This window comes from Zeugodacus cucurbitae, chromosome 2 (assembly GCF_028554725.1).
Source record: "Zeugodacus cucurbitae isolate PBARC_wt_2022May chromosome 2, idZeuCucr1.2, whole genome shotgun sequence".
Lineage (NCBI taxonomy): Eukaryota > Metazoa > Arthropoda > Insecta > Diptera > Tephritidae > Zeugodacus > Zeugodacus cucurbitae.
In genome coordinates this window covers 64,876,061-64,900,939 of record NC_071667.1, presented here as the reverse complement: position 1 = coordinate 64,900,939, position 24,879 = coordinate 64,876,061, and the positions used below count along the sequence as shown (strand labels likewise).

General features: G+C 37.2%; 1 protein-coding gene and 1 non-coding gene across 4 annotated transcripts in view; one reads left to right on the top strand and one right to left on the bottom strand.

The window, feature by feature from the left end:
- Nucleotides 1-24,879, bottom strand: part of LOC105218430 (tRNA:m(4)X modification enzyme TRM13 homolog) — a 793,174-nt gene that overhangs the window by 175,272 nt on the left and 593,023 nt on the right. The gene's annotated exons all lie outside the window — the stretch shown is intronic.
- On the top strand, nucleotides 19,240-19,312 carry Trnaf-gaa (transfer RNA phenylalanine (anticodon GAA)). The gene has a single exon. It is a non-coding gene; the product is annotated as a tRNA-Phe (tRNA).

The window sequence follows — 24,879 nt, the reverse complement described above, 5'->3', positions numbered from 1 at the left end:
GTCATTAAATACCCTTTCAGATCTCCAACTTTGACTTTGGATTATTCCAAAACCAAAGAGTGCGCCGGTTCCTCGGACCTTTCATCTCCCAAGATCCACGAAAAAGTAATGGAAAATGGTTCTAATTTCGTTGTGGCTTAAAAAGTTGTCCACCAGAGATTTACTCAAACAGATACTTTAAAAGAAATAGTCGGCCAGAATATAAACCCAATCACGATTATTCTAATATTATTAAGCCTATAATTCTAGTTTTGATTAAAATAAAGCGAGTATCAATTTATAGTATATTCTAAGTTATTAGAGATGAATTTAATATTATTAAGACAACAGGTACATCTGTATTAAAAAAACACGCACACAACGTTGACAGGCAGCTTCACCAGAAGAGTCTATACCACAACGATATTTGGATCAGTAATGTTCGGTTCGGTTCGGTTCTAAGCCTGTGCGAGATTTTAGATTTCCTACAGGGCATTATATGTTAATAGAGCATAAATTGTATTGTAAACATATTGACTTATGTTTATTTAAATGAACAAAGATGCTAATTGTTCTCATTCCTAATACTTGAAGTGTTCTTAAATGTTGTTACACACACACACACACAAGTTTAAGCTAAGTATTTGATACGATTGTGTAAAAAAAAGATTATTCATCAAAATATTTTTAAATCATTACACCATTATAAATAATTGACATTTGCTTAATTTCACCACAAATACAAAATTGAATATGAAATGAATGGTCCAAATAGAAAAAAAAAAATAAAATATAATAAAAATTAATTAATAGCAATATTGTAAAATGTGAATTGTGTGAAAAATTCGAATATTTTAATTACGTGTAAATTATTTTGATAAGAAATTTAAATATTGAAATAAAATAATATTAATATTAATAACATTTTACCACAAATTCGACTTTTTTCTGGGTATTGGAATAAAATAAGTTAAAAAAATGCATTAACCGATTTTCGAGCTTCCAAAATCGAAATATTTGGATTCAAAGTTCGAAAAAAGAACTTAAAAAAATATTATTAATTTCAGGATCTAGATTTCAGGAATCTAAATTTTCCTCTTAATTCAATAGTTTATACAACTTTTCGGTCAAGCTTTTACCACTATTACTTATGACTCAATCTCCCGGAATAAAATAGTTTGGTCCAATACCTAGCCGAGTGTTGTACAGTGTAATAAATCAATAAAAGACAAAAAAATATTTTATGGCCGAAAGTTGTGTATTAGGTCCACAACTTTGCTTCCGCCGTTTTTTTTTTTGTAAATTTAAGACTTTTTTTGTATAAAAACGGTTACAAAAATGTTATTCAAAATATTGACCGTCGCTACCTACTACTTTTGAGCATCTTTCTGGCAGCATGCCAAAAAGTGACATTTTCAGTTTTGAGAATAAGTTTGGGATGCAAACAGATCTCTACAAATATTTTGTTGGGTTAATGTTGACACAAATGTCTAAGATCGATATAAAACGATTTAATCTATTTAATCGACCAGTGTTTGACCCTAGAGGCATCTATTGGAAAACGGCGGAAGTAAAGTTGTAGACCTAATATATTATAGCTTTTACACTCATAATAGTACTATATTTTGTAAAATAAAATAATTTATTAACTCTCCCTTTTACACTAAATTCATTTTAATCAAAAATTTACTATCGATTTAGGAGTTAGGTGAGATGTAAACTCAATTTTTTTTTGCTTGCATATAGTTTTTATATAACTTGAAGAATGGTTTTCTTTTTTTCCAAAATTTCTCTAATTTGATTTGCTTTCCAACTTTAAATTTTCCAGTTCTTTCCCCACAAGTCCTTTACAAGCAGCTACATATACTTTATAATATTAAATCGGGCTCAGGTTTTTTGAACCCTTTACTACTAATCAACCAATGAGTTAACTAATTTAAATAAGTTTTGATTAATTTGTCTAAAAAAGTTTCGAAAATGCACTCAAATAATATTCAGTATATTTATATCAAAATGTAGCCATCCCTACATGGGAGATAGATGAAGTTATAGACCAATTTGTATAATTTTCTGAAACAAATTGCCTTTATTTAGGTGGATATTTGTCTACATAAAGATATCTTAGTTATTATTCGAGATGTCCATTGTAACCAAAGTCGGTTGTACGATCGTATAGTCCTTTTTAAAATGTTGTCTGTGTCGGGTAGAACTACCTTTTATATATATATATTATAATATAGGCTAATAATTTTATAAATTCGCCCGATCTCTTTGTATTTTGAAACGTTTTTTTGAGTACTGGACGTTATGTTTCTTAGGATTTGCAAATTTAGGACGAAAGTTTACATTTTCACAATTTATAATGATCAGATATAATATATTCTTAGGCCAAATGTTAAAAATGGTATTAAGACCAGATCACCTGGAAATGAACCCCACGTCATATTAGAGATAATAGGTCATGAATAGAACACCTCATAACAATTACGAGGGCTGTTATATATATTTCAGACTTAGGTAACACTAAGTGTAGCCAGGTGTAATCGGCCAAAAAATGGAATCAACTCGTAAACACTTTCGTGCGATCATTTTTCACGACAAGAGTGCATCGATGAACTAAAATCTTTGTATGGCTATGAAGCACCATCCTATAGCACTGTGAAAAACTGGTACAACGAATTCAATCGTGGCCGACGCTCGCTCAAAGACGAAATCCGTGAAGGTCGTCCAAAAACAGCCGTTGTGCCAGAAAACATCGATGCCGTACGTGAACTGATAATGCAAGACCGTCATGTAACATACCTTCAGATAGAGGCATGCCTATGCATTTCTCCCACCAGCATACATTCGATATTGCATGAACACCTGGCAGTAAAAAAGGTTTGTTCTCGTTGGATCCCGCACAATTTGACAATCGCTCAAAAACAGGCTCAAAAAAAGTGCTTCGAAAATTGGTTTGAGCGCATGCAAAAGTGTATAAATCTTGATGGAGAATATTTTGAAAAACAATAAAACCATTTTCGTTGATAAATATTCCTATTTTCATTATTAGGCCAGAAATATATATATAGCAGCCCACGTATATTCTTAGGCCAAATGTTAAAAAGGGAATAGAACACAAAACAATAATTAACGGTGAGTTGGTTCGTTGATATGTTTTGATACTAAGGTTTTCGAGATTAAGAGATAAGAATTCTACGATGTATCCACTACTAATAAGTTAGGAAAAAAGTTGGATGTTTAAAATGGAAGAAATTAATTTAATTTTGGATATACCAATATCATCATAATAATCACTGATCCGCTCATAATCAATATGCCACATTATGCCAATAATTCCTTCACGTTGCCTTAAAGAGTTCCGTGGCAAGTTTTTTTATCTATTATTAGTAAGTAACACATTCATGTATAATAATGTCTGCATGCATTTACATTTATGAGATTCTCAAGTGCTATTTTTAGACACATTTGAATTCAAAATGACGTGTGTAACAAAATGTTTGACGATGCGGATGAACTTTCGGTGAGTGACGAAATGGTGATAATTTCTCCAATTTTCACTCATTTTGCTTTTCGATCTACTTCCGCATAAAAAATCCACACACAGACACACACACATAAGCACATGCACGTACATGCCACCATTATTCTTTATTTAGCACTGCTACGCCATCATTATTCGTGTGTGTATGTGTGTGTGTGTTTGCTAGTGGGCTCGTGTGTATGTGTGTGTGTTGGCTTTTTGGCTATTCATGCGATGTTCGTGTCATATACAGCGCTTAATGCATTCCTAAGTAGCAGTGGCAACTGAAGCAACAACAACAATAGCAACAAATATTAATACGAAACAATGCGAACATTAGAAATAGCAGCAACGACAGCGCAAAGTGTCAATGATCTCACGTTGTTGTAGGCAACAACATAACGTATGCATGTATGTATGTATGTATGAACAATATAGTGCGACAGCGACGAAGAAACAAGCAACATTGTGTGTTAGCAACACTGTGTGGCGGTAAAGTTCAGTGCCCTGCTCTAATACATAGATCGCTTGTTCTTCAAACAAAAATAAAACCCAAAAACACCGAAAACCGAAAAACCGAAAAACCGAAAATCCAAAAACAAAAACAAAAAACGTGCGCATAAAAGCCAAATCATGCTTTAAATTGCAAAAAGAAGATAAATTAATATGGTCAGCATGTCATGGATCCATGTATCTAGCTGCTTTCTATTCTATCTATTCGACAATTTCTTCTACTAATTTCTCTATATTACTGGCTATCACTCAGCTTATTGCTGTTGTTGTTGCTGCATTTGTACAGCAATCAGCTGCGCGATTAGTGTGCTTTTCCCCCCTTCCCCCACCGAATCACTTTCAAACAATGCGTACATTCAACCCAATCGAGTGGCCTGTTGCTAAGCTTCTATTCTGCTGTCGCTGCCACAGCTAATGGTTAAGCTCGTTCAGCCGCACATGGTGCTGACCGCGAACCCCCTACACCCCCAACTGTCGAATGGTCAACCGACGGCGTTAAGCTGGCATAATTTCATATGCAGACCCACACAAACACACACACACACACACCACTACACATGCATTTGTGGTTTTTTAGGTAAATTTTGTATAAATCAGCTGTGCACAAAGGGTCAAGTACCTTAGCAAAGCAGCGTGTAGGGAAAGAAGTTAGAAAAGAGATAGCGAAGAACTGGAAAAAAGTGCTAAAATATTTTTAGTGCGTTATTGGCATCGTATCGTATCACGAATTTAATATGCTTTGCATTACAACACAAATTTCAGATATTTTAGAATATATTACTAGATAATATTAAACAAGTTTATAAAAAAAATAGCGCAAATTACATCCGATGTTTTGTTGGACTTTCATTTATATGGTTCTTTGACTTTTGAAATGTGATAATATCGACTGTCATTATATGAAGAAGTTAAGGTTTCACATACGTCTAGCTTTTCAACTGCCGTAATACATTTCGGGGTTAGAAATTGCATGCTCGAGACTTCAACGCAGCGACAAAGTCCTTAAACCCTGATCCCCACCTATTCGATTACATTCCGACGAACAAATACAAACTTCTACATTGAGTTTGTTTCAAACTTGATTTGAATTCGATTAGAACATATGTATGTCTTCATAAAAAGACTTCGATATCACCATATCAAAAATATCAATATAGTCAAAAAATTGAAAGGAGATAGTACTTTCATCATAAAAATTTGATATTGTAAAAAATCTAAAATAGTATGATGATATGGATTAGATTACTTAACTTTCAAGGAACAGAGAACTATATTACTAATAGGAGGGTATAGTTAGATCATAATTCAGCAGTTAAAAATCTAGCGGCTCTACCAAATATTTTCGTGTAAATTAGCTCAATTCTAATTCCTTTCAAAACGTTCGTCGACTACCCTTATATTAGAGCGTCTAAGTTGAGAATATTGGGAAAGTCATTAAATCTTGAACAATCTCAAAGATTAAAATGATTCGAAAAGATCACAGTAGAGATTACCGATAAATACTGATCAGAATCAAAATGAAGCAGACGGTCATGTATAAATATATCCGTTGCATGGTTATCTAATTATATGATAAATATTTGGATAATTAAATCATAAACCTGAGACTTTTACAATTGTTCAATACCGACTAATTGTTTCACAACTCTATACAAATATACGGCCTTGTTCAAGCTAAATTCGACCAGGTCTTGATATCTTTTCCCAAACATAAAAAAATATTGATCAATAACATAAAAGACAACTAGAAAAAGTCAAAGCGGTAGATTTCCCAATAAGAATGAAGACCAAAAAATATCAAATAAGGTTAATATTGAATCCATCGGCTATATAAAAGGTTATAGAGATGGTTTTACGCCAAAAAAGTGTTGGGATGCACGTCGATAACTTTAACAAGTAAGGAAGGGCTAAGTTTGGAAGTAATCGAACATTATATACTCTCGCCATTTGTTTATTTAATTTTATTAAGAGAATTCACAATTTGACTTATATATTTGGAATATAGTCCACTAGAAAACAAAAATCGTTATATATAGTACCTATATTGGGACTGGCGTAATTACTGGCGGATTTCAACTATTTTTGCTACCAAGCTCCATTATATCCAAGTCTTCACGTTCACTTAATTTTGCTAAGATAACCGATCTATACGGCATAAAGTCCACCGGAAGTTCGAAAAACCGAATAAGAGGTACACTGTTGGAGGGAACACATTTCCTTTACCGACATTTTCAATAAAAAATTAGCCGCAAACTTCGAGGTCCTCATGTTCGATATTTGGGGTATTGAAAAGTCTGATTATGGTGATTTTTATACGGGTAATCTCACATTATACATAAAATATTTGTGCAAAGCTTTGTTCCGATATCTTCACTGGTGCTTAACTTATATATTGTATTGTGGGAAGTAGGCGTGGTTGTGAATCGATTTCGTCCATTCTCAAAGTAAAGCATTGGGATGCTAAAGAAAGTATTATATCATGTCGATTTTTTTAGATAATCACAAAATTCTTTACGAAAAAGAATAAGAAGAACAATTTGGACTCACTCTTGCAACTAATGTACACCAAAATGGAAATAATAGTGGGTAGATTAGAAAAAAAAAATACTTCGAGTCGAGTTTAGGACAAAGTAAGCGTAATCTCTCTGAACCTTTACCGAAATCTTTCTATATTAACGTCGGTTTAGCAAAATATTAGATACAAATATACTAAAACTGGACAAAGTCTAGGGAATCGATAATACAATACAATTAAAGAACGTTGAAATGCAATCAAAATTGGCGTAATTTCAATTATTCATTACATTTACACACGCATCGGAGTCAAAGCATAATCGAGGCACAACTTCTTTAACTGAACTCTGTTTCAGTCAACCGCAAATGCCAAAAACTGAAAGCCAGAAATAAATCATTGAAAGACCGCAAAAATATCAGTGCCAAGTTTTCGCTGATAACATCCAAGCATATAAATCCATGACGAAGCGATAGCGGGGCTTATAGACGGCAGAGGTAGCGGAGAGCCGCGAACAGGCAACAAACAACGGCAAACATTGCGATGAAGAACTGACAAAAGAATACCGAAATTTCAAGCGCGTTACAACGACGCGGCGCATGCGTAGCCACGCAAGCATACACGTAAGTACATGCTTATAAGAAAGTATGTAAGCGCGTTTGAGCAGCGCATGGGTAGTTGGTGCAAGCTGCGACCATCGACGACACCGCTGACGGGGTGGCTGGGAGGGAGCAGGCGGCAGAGCAGTACTTTTTCGTTACTTCTTTAATTTTGGATATCAGCCGGCGCTGTCGCACGCAAAGCCATGAGCCACAATAATGCTTTACGAATGTTTGAGACAGTTGCTAAGACGGTTACTTGGACAACTATGAACGCTGCTGTTGCTTGTGTTTTTTTCTTTTTAGTTTTTTAAATTTTGTCGTAAAAGAGGCACGACAATGACGTTGCCACTGACGATGGCAATAGTGACGCCTGTTGGCCATAGTGTCAGTAAAAGCGGCTTGAGCGCGGTCATTCACCTACCAAAAAACTCGAAAAGATGACCGACCAACGAACGTAAAAAGGTTTTGTTTGGGCCAAAGAGAAAAGTCAAAGCGGCCATTCTTGTAAGCGTACTACAAAGCCCACGAAGGCGACGTGTAAGTACGCGCTGCTGGAGTATGTTACCAAGACGCCGGCGAAGCCTCCAACCAATTGCATGCCAATTCGGGGGTTCGCACTTTTTACAAACCGCCCGTCTACACCACCGCACCCGCCGCCTGCTAAGTTGACAGCTTCAAGAAGTCGAAGTTGCAGCGTCGCAATGGAAATTTTCGACGATCGCTCGATGCAAGTAAATCAGCGAAAAATGAGAGAAAAAAGCACGAAATAATAATAATAAAAGACAATGAAAGCCCTTGTAATGAACCGGGCAACGCCGAAAGGTAGAGAGTTACTGTTATTGCTGGTTATGCCTTACACGCCTTTAACGCGCCGCGAAGGGCCTGCGCGCATGTAAGTATGCAGCTGAGTATGTAAGTAATGTCTTTTCCGCAGTTCGTACGCCAAAGTCCAAGACAAGAGACACCCAAAAATCTGCTACCCCTTACCCCACGGCTGTTAGTAGTGCGGCTGTTGTTGTACCACAAATGATTTTCATGTAATAAGTTGCGGCTGTCTCGCGAGCCTCATCATCGCAACTTCGCCAAGCCAAGCGGACGCTTGCTGCATGTCATGCTCGCACATATGTACGGATGTCTGTGTGTGTGTGAGTGATGTCCGTAAAGGGTCTATAGGGCCGTAGGGCATTTTTTAGACAATGATATATGTCTGCGGCCGGTTCTTGATCAATTCTCCACTCCAACATGCTTGCATATGTGCCACAAATGTGTTTTGTTGTTGTTTTTGTCTTTTTGGAGCTTTTACAGGCGCACACACATACAAAAACAAAGAGTATGCTCTTGTGTTTGTGTTTTTGTGGTCATTCAGCACCCGAGTCAATGTGGCTGTGGCGGGCAGCCATGCAGCGTTGATTTAATTAAAAATCATGTGAAGACATTAAGTGTTCCGTGTTATTTGATTATTATGGCCGCACGTACATAATTGAACATTAATTTAATTATGGTATTCAGGCGAAATTTTTCATGGGACACATTTAACGGTTGAGGTGCCACAAGGGAATTTAACTAACGAATCGATGGAGTGGTCGAAATTAAAAAGAAATAAAATAATAATAAAATTAAAAACAAAATAATTAGAGAAGTGCTGAGCTCGGGCGCAGTCAAACATTAGATACTCTCCATCTGTTACCATATAGACGTTAACTTCATAATACCCCCTCGTAGAAACCCCCTTCCTTATTTGCGAAGAACTCGGAGAACCACTTTTCACAAGCCTTTTTTGAGTTCAACTTTACACCATCAAGGGCGTTTACCATGGACAGGAACAGGTGGTAATCACTTGGCTCTATGTTCGGGCTATTTGGTGGATGCGATAAAACCTCCCATTCGAGCTCCCGCAGCTTCTGATGAGTCACCACCGAAGTGTATGACGGTGTCCTTGTGGAACACTACACAATTCCTGTTTGCCAATTCTGGACGCTTCTGGTCGATCGCCTGCTTCAAGGGGTCCTGTTATTCGCAGTATATAGTAGAATTAAGCGTCTGGCCGTATGGGAGCAGCTCATAGTGGATAGGGAATCATCCGATCACACCAAACACACAGCAAAACCTTCCTGGCTGTCAATCCCGGCTTCACCACTGTTGGGCACGATTCACCGGCCTTCGACTACCACCGTTTTCGCTTGATATTTTCGTATGTGATCCATTTTTCGTCGCCAGTCACCATCCGCTTCAAAAATGGTTCGAGAAAATGGACCCATTGAGCTGACTGACTTATCCATGGTATCCTTTTCACCCGCTCTGAATCGTCCAAAACATTCCACCGCAGTTCGAAGTGATATCCCCCAAAACACCATTAATCTCACGGAACGTTTCTCTAGCGGATTTGCCTTTAACGAAGGGAAACTTTAAAATAGCGTGAATTTAGGCGTTAGTGAACTCCATGTTTCCACGTCTATAACTGTTGAACGCAATATTCAAACTAATCATGCATAGCGTCCTTTTATAGGTTATGTCAAGACCTTTCAAAGATGTATAGTATTGCCAGATACGAGCGCTTTGTACATAGCCGCGAAATTCAAAAAAACAAAAAAGGCAGAAGGGAGATATTTGCCAGCCTAATACATCGCAAAGTAATTTTCTTTTGATATCAATGATCAATGAAACATGTCCACATAATTTTCTTAAGGTTCTTCATATATGAATATATTGGTTTATATGGTATGAAGCGATATCGATCACTTTAAGCTGAGAGGTGCCAAGAAAGCTAAAGCAACTATTCGAACTTATTTTGGTTCTCATGTAAAGTGAGTACAACTGAGAATGGGTTTCAAAGAAGTCCGATTTTGACCATTCTGAAATTTTATTGATCTGTACTTATGAGCGGACGACCTTCGTGACTTTCAATCAGGGGTATAAGAGTATGAAAGACTATATAACTATGTCTTGTTTGTTTATATCAAATGTCTTAAATTTGGCCTTATTATTGGGAAATTTTATGACATTTAATATTTGAGTAGGATTAAAGACATTTAGTCACACTCTACATCCGGCCGCTTCATCGATAAAATAAAATAATAATCTGCGAAATGAATGTAAATTTTTGCTTCGATAAATCTTAGTCATCGTAAATCAGTCACAACTATTTTGTATGAAGTACTCCAAGGCAGGTGATTAGTGCATTGTAGGTATAAGCATAGTATATCTAAGTATGCAACTTTTTAAAAAACTTGAATATGACACTACATTCCAATGCGATAAGTCTATGAAGTCACAAGTGCGTTGTTGAGACTGATTGCTGCTTTAGTCGACTTTACGAACTTACTTATTGACTGAGGAAATGACTGGGTGCTTCAAAAATTAATTTGTTTAATGGGAAAAAATAAATATTAGTGATAATAAAATGGTACTTGCAACTAGGCAAACATGATTAAACAAATTAATTGACAGAGGAGCAAAATATTTTTGAATTATTTTTATATTACCTACTAATCGGGGGTCACTTTACTAATAATGATATTTTTTATAACTCCTATAAGTGAGATTTTCGAACACCCCTTTGTTAATTGGGATCATATATATATGCCATATATCTATATCCAGTTATTAATATGAAATATCAGTGTCACTACATGAATAAAAAAAATTAAAATTAGTTAGGAAACAACACGCAACAATTCATTGCATGAATCTATAATTGCAATAAGAAAGAAATAATACGAGGTGCAGCAAAGAAATAGCTAACTTACACTGAACTTGAAAAAATAAAGGGACGGAAACTTCCTTCTAGACTTATCTTTCCAGCTTTTCATCCCTTTCCTGCAAATTTTCAGTGATTTTCAGAAATTGTATCAATATTTAAGCAACGGTTAGATGAGAATAGCTGATCGACTTATTTGAAGATGATCACCGATTATAAAAGCTTGAAGTTTTAATGCTCTATTTATAATAAAAATCTATTTATTTATTTATATCTTCAAGATATAAATTCATTTCTTAAGCGCTATACATCGTAAGTAATAGCAATAATAATAGAAATCTGAACTGGTTAATGCGAGCACGAACTGTGCACTCAAATGCTGCGAATATGATTGCAGTGCGAACTGAGTTCGCAATTCCGACATGCGTTAATCCAAAAAAATAATTAAAGGAAAACATATAAAAACACGTTGGAATTGACCATTTGAGTCAACGGGCAAGTATTGAGATATGAATGAGTTGGTTGTGGCGGTCATTATGCAACAACAAGGAAGAATTATAGAAAACGCTTTGTGAAAATCAAATAGTTTTTATGCACTCATACATATAGAAGTGTGATTTCGTTCATATTTGGTTTGATTAAATCGAATTCGAATACGAGTGTGGCTGTAAGTCAGTATCCCATGAATAATGTGCGATCTGGTACTTAAAACAAATCGACTGATCTAATCTAGGATGAAGAACTTTTTCTTGAGTTAGAAATATTGGATAATTTTTTTAAGCTTTTTCAGATTTTTTAAACTTTATCTGAGAGTAAGCTTTTATTGAAGTGTTGACTGAGTCAGTATAATATTCAGAGATTTTTTTGGGGTATGTGAAAAGAAAGCAGATAATTAAATTTCTGAACAGGTATATATAGAAGTTGTTTCACAGAAATTTTTATCTATCCATCTATGGATAAAAACCAAATTCATTGGATTAAAATAGCTCACATGCATCAAAACTGTAATTTATTAATTTTTCCTGTAAACCCACTTAACGTGTTTACTCAATGCCGTTAGCTATCTGTGGGGTACATATCTAATAACATATGTATTATAATTACAACTAATTACTAATTAAACAGGTAATTACACCGGCAACTTCCTTGTATTGTAATAATTGTAGTATATAATTGCTATTATGTCACTTTCGAGATAATTATTGTGTGTGAGTGACTCAACAAAAGTTGGCATATTATACTCGCCCTTGATATTCCGCAGTAGTTCAACTAAAAATTCGATATTCTTTAACCGCTTAACACGAGGATAGATAGCCAAGCGGCAATCAAGGCAACAGCAACGTTTCGAATATCGGCCAAAAGTGTTTTAAGAAGCAGGGTGGCAGTGGAGAGTGTTGCCAGGAACATGCGGCTACAATTCTACTGGGTGCCAGGTCATAAAGCCGTCGAGGGCAACGAAATAGTTGATGGGATTGCCAAGATTGGTGTACAGCTGTCACCCGAAAACATGATTTACATGGGCAAACCCATGCATTGTCTATACGACGACATAGACAGGTGCATGAAGAAAGGAATCAAAGCGCGATGGAAGAATCTATCGTGTTGCAAAACCGCAAAGGTCATGTGCAAAGCGATAGATCAGAAATATACAAGTTTCCTACTAGCTTTCATACTTACTGGTCACAGCCTACTAGCGACGCACGCCTGTAAGATGGGGCTGTCAGATCGGGAGGATTGCAGAAAGTGTTAAGAGCAGTGCACCAAGGACACAGTGGATCTTCTTTTGTGCGTTTGTGATAAGGGAGCAAAACAACGCTTCATGTATCTAGAGGCCAGACAGTACGATAAGTTGGAGGAGATATCGTCCTAACCGATGACTACTACTTAGGGAATACTTAACAGGACTCCATCTGGTATCGCTAAGAACCATAACTGGTCTATGCGGGGCCTGCTAGCCCACCAGGTAAACCTAACCTAACCTAACATGAGGGAAATCACGTGATTTAACAGCTGAAGAGATACAAGTATAATTTTTTCCTTTCTGTCTCTGATTCAAATAAATTTCAGAACCTAAGCACTCTATTCCATTATTGAAGTCACACATCATAACCTCACAAAAGCACATTAAACTTATTGATTGATGTCAATAATTTAACGCTTTTCCGACCTGAACAACTTCTCCAACAAGTCTGGTTAAAGTTATCAATAAATAAATTTTCTCAGCTGCTTTGCGAAACACCGTAACATTATCAGTTGCACAATTCAAACGAGCTCTACAATACATATCCCGAGATTGAGATGCCTCAAGCATTATAACCAATACAAAGTTGCTGCCAAAGAGAGATCGAAGGCGTTTGAAATGTTGCTGGAATTATGGACATACTGTATACATATGTATGTACCATACATTGGAGAACAGATGAAAGTCTACGATTTACAAATCAAATCAAAGATAATGTTCTCAAATTGGCACTATTAGTTGTTTTGTAGAATGAACTTGAAGTGAATTTTCGTCTTGAATAATCTAAAAAGGCCTTCTCATTAACAGTTCGGGTTATTTTCTTGATTCCTAGGGAAGGAGGTTTAAGGTAGCTTTCTATATTCATAGCTTTATCAAGGTCTCATAAAAGATGCTTCGAAAATAATGTTATATTTTTCGAAAGAAATTCCCTACGCAGAAGGTTTAATAAATTATTATATTGAAACAATTGACGGAGTTAGGGAGTATTAATACGAAAGGTTATGAATGTGGGACCTCATATAACGGGTGATTTTTTTGAGGTTAGGATTTTCATGCATTAGTATTTGACAGATCACGTGGGATTTCAGACATGGTGTCAAAGAGAAAGATGCTCAGTATGCTTTGACATTTCATCATGAATAGACTTACTAACGAGCAACGCTTGCAAATCATTGAATTTTATTACCAAAATCAGTGTTCGGTTCGAAATGTTTTTATCGACAAATTTTGTTCAGCGATGAGGCTCATTTCTGGTTGAATGGCTACGTAAATAAGCAAAATTGCCGCATTTGGGGTGAAGAGCAACCAGAAGCCGTTCAAGAACTGCCCATGCATCCCGAAAAATGCACTGTTTGGTGTGGTTTGTACGCTGGTGGAATCATTGGACCGTATTTTTTCAAAGATGCTGTTGGACGCAACGTTACGGTGAATGGCGATCGCTATCGTTCGATGCTAACAAACTTTTTGTTGCCAAAAATGGAAGAACTGAACTTGGTTGACATGTGGTTTCAACAAGATGGCGCTACATGCCACACAGCTCGCGATTCTATGGCCATTTTGAGGGAAAACTTCGGAGAACAATTCATCTCAAGAAATGGACCCGTAAGTTGGCCACCAAGATCATGCGATTTAACGCCTTTAGACTATTTTTTGTGGGGCTACGTCAAGTCTAAAGTCTACAGAAATAAGCCAGCAACTATTCCAGCTTTGGAAGACAACATTTCCGAAGAAATTCGGGCTATTCCGGCCGAAATGCTCGAAAAAGTTGCCCAAAATTGGACTTTCCGAATGGACCACCTAAGACGCAGCCGCGGTCAACATTTAAATGAAATTATCTTCAAAAAGTAAAATTTTATGCGTTTTTTTTTTTTAAAAAGTTATCAAGCTCTTAAAAAATCACCCTTTATAACGTATTTCTGATATGATTCTGAGGTATACATATCTCTTTTCTTTCTGATAGTTCTCTGACAAAGAATCAAAAACTCACAACTTCTTTATTGCCAACATTTCTCTGTCCGTTACTGTCATTTCGTTAAACCGTGACCGCACTCCCGCAATTGAAATCAAGTTATGAGCAATTCCAGTAAATGCGGTGATTTGTATTCTTTAAATCGGAAATAAACGATCCATTACATTTTCATAACAGATGCATTAAGTATACACAAATGACAAGCTCCACTCTCATGTAGAGCGCAAAGCCGCTCACCATATCAATTGCCCACAAATATACACAGCTGAGGAGAGCTGGGGAGAGTGTTTGTAAACAAATTTGTTCAAAGAGTTAAAAACTTGTTAAGCGACACTCAAACGCTGGCGAAGATAATAAAAGCTCTTAATTATGGCCAGCATTTGAAAAGTCATAAAAGCGTTTTCTTATCGTCGCTGATCGAACGGAGTTGACGGCTCAGTTGCTTTGTGCCTGCTGTTGTCGGTTGACAAACATATGATGGAGCGCCACTAGAGAGGCATCGAACCGGAGACGAGCACCACACAAGTGCGCTCTCTAACGTTCATACTCGCGGTTACAACAAACTACAGAGACAATTTGTTTTGTACACTTTCTCCAAGCGGAAGAGACATTGTATGGAGGCTCCACACGACCGATAACTCTTTTAGTTATAGTTTCGGTTGTGTGGCTCTCAACTTGGCGCTCTCAACGGTTTGTCGCAACAAGTTCTAAAAGTATACAACAATAGCAGCAACAAACAACAACTATCAATGCGGAAATGTTCCAACTCAACGAAAGATTTCTGAATTTCACCGATGAGAAGAGATGCCTCCATATATGACGCTCAGCTCTGCACCATTCCGCTGTACAATGTTGCTCATCTGCTTCGTATTATTGCTGTTGTTGTAACAATGACATGCTGTGTAGTCAACTGACTTCGTGTGTATGTGTGTGGAACAGGCTAGGCCGCATCTGGCTAGGCTAGGCCCAACCATTTCTCTACAGCTCAGCTGTGTTGTGTTGAGCTGAGCGGAACTGAGCTGTGATCGTCGCGAGGCGGCGGTTGTGCAGCCACAGACAATCTGGGTCACATTTTGCCATTGAACCGGTGACGTCACGGCGGGGCAATGACCGCCAAGCTCACTGGGAAGCAGCAGCAGCAACGGCAGCGCCAGCTTTACTAGCCGCGAAGCAATAGCAACAACTAGTATTGACTGCTGGCACGACCACAAAGCAAATCTCCCGTGTTAGCTAGCACCAACATATACAACAACAACAACACTTGGTGGGTTTTGTTGTAACTTAATGCTGTATACACCTTGAATGCGATCATTCCACAACAACAACATCTGTGTACTACAACAACCAATGCAAATGGGCTGACAGCATGCCATCCACGGTTGGGCCTCCGCCGTGGAGTTGTAGGTATTCGCCAGCCGAGTAGAGTACTTCGTTTCACTTCAGGTTTTGGGTGTTGCTCGCTCTTTTGTTGGTGATATCTTCTGCTGCTGTTAGCTTTTGCAACCGATTTGTTTTTGTTGTTTGTAATTATTTGTGTTTATTTTATTTGTTGGGTGGAGGAATGTTTGTTGTACACAAACGTATACTCGCGTGTAACTTGTGTAATTGTGTTTATCGCTTTAATTTTGTTGCAATTGTTGTTGTTATTGTTGTTGCATCAACTGAATCTTTCGCTTCTGCAAATATTGTTGGTATATATGTATGTATGTGTGTTCGTTTGAGCGAATGCCTGCAGTTGAACTCGCTGTTGGGGGCAATTCTTCGTGTTCCCTGTGGTTGTTGTTGTTGTTGAGCGCGCTTGAACTTCTTGAGATTATTGATTGTTTTGTTCTTTCGTTGTAATGCAAATTTAAAATCAAATTGTCAGCTTGCTGAGGTCCATAATAATCATTGACATGGGGGAAATGCGTTAGAATTGGCTGGACTCTTCATTTTGTGTAGGAAAAATATTTAAATATTAATGCTTTTGCTATTCTAAGCATGAAATATGTATAGAGGATGTGATTGCAGACTTTGAACTTTATCTGTTTATATGAATATTTCTACTTTGGGTTCTCGTCATTGACCAAAGTGATTGAGGTTGATAGGTAGAGAATTATTCAACAGGTAAAAGGCGCGATTGATTCGCAAATTCATTAAAATAGTATAATTACCGTCACTATTCTCTCTGGAGAAACACCAATTACAAAAGGTGAGGGAAAAGCAACGCCAGACGGAAAATATGACAATATTGTGATAATCTGTTTCTAAGTAATAAGAATATATTTAGAAGGAGTTGACCCTTTCAGGACAGTGGTTGCGCCCAAAGGCCAAAAATCAAAAAATCCACCTCACGTATTATCACAAACTTCCTATTTACAAACCGGGCTTTCCTAAAAATCTAACGGTACTTTCTAAAAATACAGTTAAATGCATGAACATCTGTACATTTCTATAGTACATCAGACATTTTTTGAAAAATTTCACAGCCACAAGGCACTTCAAATTGTTCTGTTCTTATAGGTTGAATATGGGGTTTGGATGTGGGAAACTAAAATGAAAAATCATGTTCAGCTTTTTTCTCGTTTTCTTAAATATTTTTTCAGCAATTTGCAAGCAATTTGGAGTAAATTTTGATGCTCCAACCATGACCACGAGGAGTATTTTTGCGCATAATCGCCATGTAAGTGCAATTACTGTGCTATGTGAGCTATAGGGCCTAGTAATCCGATGTGGCCAATTTTTTTACTATATATTAAAAATATTATTCTAGATTTTTGGTGAAAATTTCATAGCGATATCTCAATGGGAAGTATTTATAACCGTATGAAGCCGAACCACCGTTATGATACAAGCCGAACCACTATGGACAGGAAGCACAATCTTAGTATACAATTATAGAGATAAACACGCTTAAGTTTCTGTAAACGAGATAAACAGGTCCTCAAGTCCAATGCTTTGAAATAAGACCGATGCATAAGTATTTCCTAACCAAGCTCCCGGAGCTTTTGGCAAGTCGCTATCGATGTGTGTTGCCTATTTTCTCTAACGCCATATTTCGTAACCCGTTTTTCAAAAGGGACGCTACAAAAATATATCGATAGGGACAGCAAACGACGCTCTTTTAACATTATTCTTCAGTAAGGTTTGCCATTTCATCATGGAAAGACATAAGGTCGAACAACGAGTCAAATTACTAAAATTTACTACCGAAATTCGATGTCAGTGGCCTCAACTTTAAGAGCGCTACGTCCGATTTACAGTCAGCTTATTTCTGGCTGAATGACTTCGTCAATAAGCAACCTAAATATGCGTTATTGGTCAGGCAGCAATCCACACGTACTCCTTGAGTTACCTTTGCATCCCGAAAAAATTACGGTTAGGTGCGGTTTATGGTCTGGCGACGTCATTGGACCGTACTTCTTCCGAGATGATCAAGACCGTCACGTTACTATGAATGGGAATCGCTACCGCTCAATGATAACCGAATATTTTTGGGCCGAATTGGATGATATGGACTTGGACAATGTGTGGTTCCAACAGGACTTCGCCACAAGCCACACAGCGAATGTCACAATCGATTTATTGAAAACCAAGCTTGGTGAATGTGTTATCTCACGAAATGGTCCAGTAAGTTGGCCGCTTTGGTAGTACGATTTGACGCCGTTAGATTTCCTGTGGGGCTGCATCAAGTTTATGGTATATGCTAACAGTCCAGCGACGATTGATGAACTCCGTACAAATATTGAACGTAAAATTGAAAAATTGCATTAGTATCGGCTGATTTATGATTGGAAACCGTCGAAAATGGGGTTCAGCGTATGAACTTCTGCACGCATGTCTGTTCGTCGCTGTGCCAAAGAAATCGAGTTCCATATATAATGGTATAGAATGTAATTTTACAGGAATAAAGAATTTAATTTTTATCCCATTTTTTGTTTATTTAAAAAAACGTTTTTAAAAATACAGTTGTATACGTGTATCTACCAGAAGTCAAAGAATAAATAAATTTTCAATAAAGCTCCACATTTCTAAAAAGTAATAGTAATGATTATTCGAATCGAACACAAGATATTTGAACACACTTGAATACGTTTTTTAGAAATAGCGAAGAGAGCAAATATTTGATATATCGCTACATTCAAATATCAAGTAGTTGGATAACTAAGTAATTCTGACACCGTAATAATATAATAAGTGACTCCTACTGTTTGACCGAACGAAAAGAAGAAATTATTAATATTTTTATATTTGATTGAAATTAAAGCTTAATTTGTGTAGAAAATCATTATTTTGAACCAATATATATTTTTTAATAATATAAAACGAAAAATTTTATATATTCAAGTGTATATTCATTTAATGAGATACTTTACTTCAAATTAATTCACTAACGAGATAACGAACTAATCACTAAAAGTTTCATTATTTTCACAAATGAATATACATATGTCTACGAATACTAAATTTAATAACAGCATGGTTTTTTTATTAATAGCATCAACAGTCCGACTAGACAATATTATCAACATGTGACGTTCATATCAAATCAACCGCACTACAAAAACAACCACCAAACCACAAAACGAACTGCTGATAGCAGACACTGCTGTTTCACACCGAGGCACTGTCGCACACTCGCGTGCATAAATATACACACAACCATAAGCTAGAACGCTTGTTGAGTGTGAGCAGCTTTGTATTCAGCAGCGTTGTTCTCATGTGCCGAAATAGCTCAGTTGGGAGAGCGTTAGACTGAAGATCTAAAGGTCCCCGGTTCAATCCCGGGTTTCGGCAAATACAAGTTTTTTTTTTTTATTTTTTGTTTAAATAATTTATATGTTGGATATGATGAAAAATAATAAATATAACATATTTTTATATTAAGGGGTTAAGCCGTTCAGGTTGGTATAAAAATCGGATGGTTTGTATGGATGATTGTGCTGTATAAATCCCACGTCACTCTGTGGAAAATCTATTTGGGAAGATGCATTTTAATTTTAAAGTCAATCGGTTGAATAGTTTTTGAGTTGTCGTGTATACGGTCTCGAAAAATGTGGTTTTGAGAAGAACATAAGAGAAGAAGAAAATGTACTATGATCATAATTTTCGTAATCATTGAGCCATTCTTTTCGGAGACATCTCAAAATATTCATTAGAATATAGATTTTCAAATTAGGTAAAAAAAAAATATTTTTTTTTGATAATTTCCGGGTGGCGTAACCATTGGGGTGTTACACTGTAGTTTGGGCTTTATATATGTCCATTTGGAAGAAAATCGTATGTCTTTTATCTTCTATTTTAAAATAATATTTTTAGGTAAGGAAAACTTCTCTGAATGATACATTTTAAGAACTCTTACCCTTCTTCATTTGGATTATCGAGATAGCCTTTAGTTACTTCAATGAATATTTGAATAGCCTTAATTGAATCATGGCTTCTTTTTTAGAAAAAAAACATTTATGACCGGCTATTGCTCTGGATGGGGTTAGCTTATATGTTGAGATAACGTATGTTGTTATCGATAATCAGGAGATGATCCAAGTATAGTACTTCTTCCAATTGCCGTTTTTTGACAGATCACGCGTGAGTCGTGTCCCATCGCATTCGTAACACCATCACCCATCTTGAGACCCAGCATTAATTATTGGATAATATTCGATAGACCACGCAGTGAAGAAAATATAGTAGTCGTAGATGAGAGCTTACACGAAGGCCGTGGAGAGACGATTCGGCAATGGTGACCGTTATTTATTTGATGCCTGAAATTGAAGTTAGTGATCTCGGCGACATTTGATTTCAACAAGACAACGCCACTTCCCACACATCGCATCAATCAATAAATTTATTGAAACAACACTTCGGTGAGCAGATAATTTCACGTTTTGGGCCGGTCGATCGTATGATATCACACCGTTAGATTTTTTCTTGTGGGGATATGTCAAGTCTAAAGTCTCTGCGGACAATCCCACTTCATTCAGGCATTGGAACAAAACATAACGCGTGTCAATCGCCCGTTACCAGTCGAAATGCCCGAATGAGTCGTCGAAAATTGGTTTTAACGGATGGACCTTCTGAGTCGTAGACGCGGGCAACATTTGAAAGAGATAATCTTTACCAAAGAATGTTTTATCCGAATGATAATAAACATTCCCATTAAATTTTAATTTTTTTAAGTAGGGAACCTCGAAATGGATCACCTTTTACTAATTACTTTACAAGTAAAAAAAGTTCTCCAGGTATTAGACTAAACAACGTTTGGAAATTTAATAAAACGGGATTCTTTCGGGTAATATTGTTGAGGAATTGTTACCCGATCCATCCAATAAATATCCATTTTAACTCAAAAATCTTATTGAGAGAATTTGTAATTGTAACGAAGCTCGACCTTAAGTTTAAGGTTGTTTAGATTAAATTTTCTTGAAAGGCATCCTCCAAGTCATGCTTTTGCTTTCCGAACTTCAGCATATTTCAGGTACTTTGAATTCTCTAGTAATATTGCTGGTATTTTTGCGGCTTTGAATGGGCTCGTGGCATTAAACTGTCGAAGTTAATTTTCTCAAGAAAGATAGGAAAGTCAAGAACAAGTTCGGATGGATGTATAATCTTGCTTGCAGGTATATTTAGGTAAAAACTTTTCAATTAATGTATACCATATACCGAATTTAGTTTAACACTGCACATAATCTGCTACATCAGTAACTATTTGTTATCAAATGAAGTCCTTTGCAAATAGAAGGCCAAAAATAATTGAGAAATACAAATTCATTGTTATGGATATTTTGGCTAACCCAAATGTTCGCAAATCTCAATGAGGCATTCATTAAAGGATTTGTCACACCTCAGTATTGCACTTTAAGCGCTATTATTTGCAACAAAACGCACACTTCAGCACTTAATTTGCAAGGCACCTTGGCTGTGCCACACTTCGAGCGGCAGAATTGTGCCGCTTTGCGAAAATTGCAACTGCATAAAGCATGCTATTGTATGTATTGTTATTGTTATTGCTAAACACCGAAGACACTTCTTCGCTCAGTTTAATAGTTGCACACACACACACACACACGGAATGCGCGACGCAGTCACTGATTGCCGGGCACGAATGGACAGCCAGCGACAAACGAATTTGGTTCAATAGGACAAGCAGAGCGCATTCTGACAAGCCTACTTAACACACAAGCGCACGCATATGTATATGTGTACGTGGTATTTTACCTGGCGTTGAAAAAACAAAAACACAAACAAACAAAAAAAGACAACAGCAGATAAGTGCCGGCGCAGCGTCGTTCGTTTGCGCCAATTGTCAATATGTTTGTTGATTTGCTGATGTGTGCGCTCGATGAATTCGTGAATTGACTGAATAAAATCGACAGCCCCTCCGCTGCCATCGCCGCCGCCGCTGCGCTCGATTTGCAGTCAAAATGCAATTGTGTTGCACGCGCTGGACATGCATGCCACCGTGGCCGTCGGTGCTTAGTAGCTGACAACGAGCGCGCAGCCAAACCGCACCGAACACTCCGCGCATTGTTCCATTTTCATGTCCATGCTATGCAGTGTTATGCTGCGCCGGCAGACGGGTCGCGCGGTCCGGCAGTTGCGCTCATTCATTTGCTTGCTTTTCGTGTTTCTTTCTTAAGTCTTTTGTTTGGTCGCAAATGTGGTGGCCATTGTGCGAGTGTGTGTATTTGTGTGTGCGTGACTGTTGGCATTTCACGAAAATGTGTCAACAACTGCGTTAATAATGCGATTTGCATTTCTAGCATTTCTTCCACACATGCAGATACAAGAATATCACGTGGGTCTGTGTAGGCGTCCAGGCGCTACCCTCTTCATGTCACCTATTCTTCTGCTCAAATTGTATTCTGCTATTTTTCACCGTCCACTGGACACATTGATTGAGTGTTGTCCACTTTTTTTTTCACCATCTCTCGCTCTTTGCATTCCTGTTTGCCACCGTTTGTTGCAAGCATTTAATTTTTGCGTCTTTTGTGCGAATTCATAAATGCCACATTTCGCTTAATTTCTATGTCACAACGCATATGCATATGCATTTGCATGGTGGGCGATTCCACATATGCCCTATCAGCTGGTGTTCGCGCTTGTCCACATGCCCATTGCTATTGTTGTTGTTGTTATTGCTTGGTGGTCAGTGGCGCATTCATTCATTCGGCTTAGTTTTTCACCTTTGCGCGCTCACACATGCCACTCTTTAGACTTCCGTCTTTCGTGTCAATGTGGCAAATTCGCAATCCATTTTATAGTTGCTTATGGGATTAATTTGACAATTGACCAATTCGTAGGCGCAAGCTGGTGGCTCTGTTTTGATGGATTAGTCGTCGTCGTTTGGGACATATGCTTCTGGAATTGAATATCCAAATGTGTCCGAAAGGTATTTTCATGATTGAAGTAACTATACTGAGTCTAGGCAGATAAGCAAGGTGAGCAATTTTTGGCAAGAAAAATCAGTTTCTGAAATCATTGTATTTGCTGAGTGGCTTTTATCTTAAATGAAAATTCACGAATAAATTAACACGTTGAAAATTCGTGAGTATAGCGCTACAAGTTCCATATGTATAAAACATGAATTTCTTGTAGCAATCTCTCCTCCGAAGGTATCACAATTCAAATCTTTACATATCTTCGCGTCTTCTAAAAATCCATCAACCATTTGGATACGTCTGAAAACTGACGAAGTATCATGGAAAGGATTATTGTCCTCTGATCTCAAAAACTTCAAATAAGTCCAAGGAATATGCAGTCTCACGAACGGATCTTCCACAAGCAAAAATATTTGTTGAAGAAAAGAAGAAGACACTTAACCGTTCTACTATTACCTTTGGTATAAACAACTTCAAGTAATCACATCTACCTTACTAAAATATAGTCTGACGGAAACCCCTAATAATACTTATCGACACTCAATAACCTTAACCCTTCCTACATTTCTGTGCGCTAATATTAAATACGGTTCTTTCGGAGGTTAATTTAATAACTTCACCGGAGATGAATGTGGCCTAAGCAGATTTCTGATGCTCCCAAAGCGCTTTCTCGATAGTCGAGATTCAACTTCAGCAGTTTTCCAGAATAAAAAGGATAATATAGTCAAACACTGTTATATTTACTTTAGCTGTCTTCTAAGGAGTCGTTTTGGTCAAGGATTTAAATTATTCTTGAAAAAACAAGGCGTTAATAATTCGCTCAGTCATTTCAATTGCGTTGCCAAGCAGAGACACATAAAGGATCGTTAAGCTCATTTCGACATCCACGTCGCAAGAGTAATCGGTAGCAACCTAAATTTTCTTACACTACTGTATCTATTATGTCTTAATAGATCGATGATCTCTCTATTGGTCAATACTAGCAGGCAATTGATAACGAGTTATCTTCTCTTGGTTTGTTATAACTATATTTTGTTGCATATTCGAGTTTTACGAATATACAAATACTAGTCGACCGCTCCGGCTTCGCACGGGTTTAAACAAACATTTCAAATGTTATAAATTTTTACACACGCTCCCATACATAAATGTATATGTGCTTCCCGTTTCTTGCGTGGGTTCATTTAAAAAAGTAAAATGAAGAAAATTCGAGCGTGAAATTATATTTTATTTGTAATGAGCTAAATCTCGATTATTTCCGGTTGCAACATTTCCGGTTCCGGTACATCATTCCCATATGTGGTTTCAGTTGGCTCATTCCCTCTTCGGATGCCCCACTTTTAGTTCCAGTGACCAATATTCATAAACCCCATTTCCGGTCCCGGCAATATCGTTATCCATAAAAGTTTCCGAATGCCCCAATTCCGGTTCCAGAAATCCATGTACGGTTACCAATTTTCCGGTTTCTTCGTTCATATACCGTTAACCCATATCCGGTTCCGGCAACACATATATCCATGTCCGGTTCCGGATGCCCCATTTCCGGTTCCAGTAACATTATATCCGGTAACCCCATGAGGTCAATGACACCACCCTGATCACGTGATGACATTTCAAGATCACGTGATATTTTTGTTTACAGGTCAATGACCCCGCCCAGATCACGTGATGGTAATTCAAGGTCACGTGATATTTTTGTTTACATTTTTGTGTGAGGTCAATGACCCCGCCAAGATCACGTGATGTCAATTCAAGGTCACGTGATATTTTTGTTTACATTTTTGATTGAGGTCAATGACCCCACCCTTATCACGTGATGTCAATTCAAGGTCACGTGATATTTTTGTTTACATTTTTGAGTGAGGTCAATGACCCAACCCAGTTCACGAGATGTCAAATCTAGGTCACGTGATACTTTTGTTTACATTTTTGTGTGAGGTCAATGACCCCACCCTTATCACTTGAGGTTATTTCAAGGTCACGTGA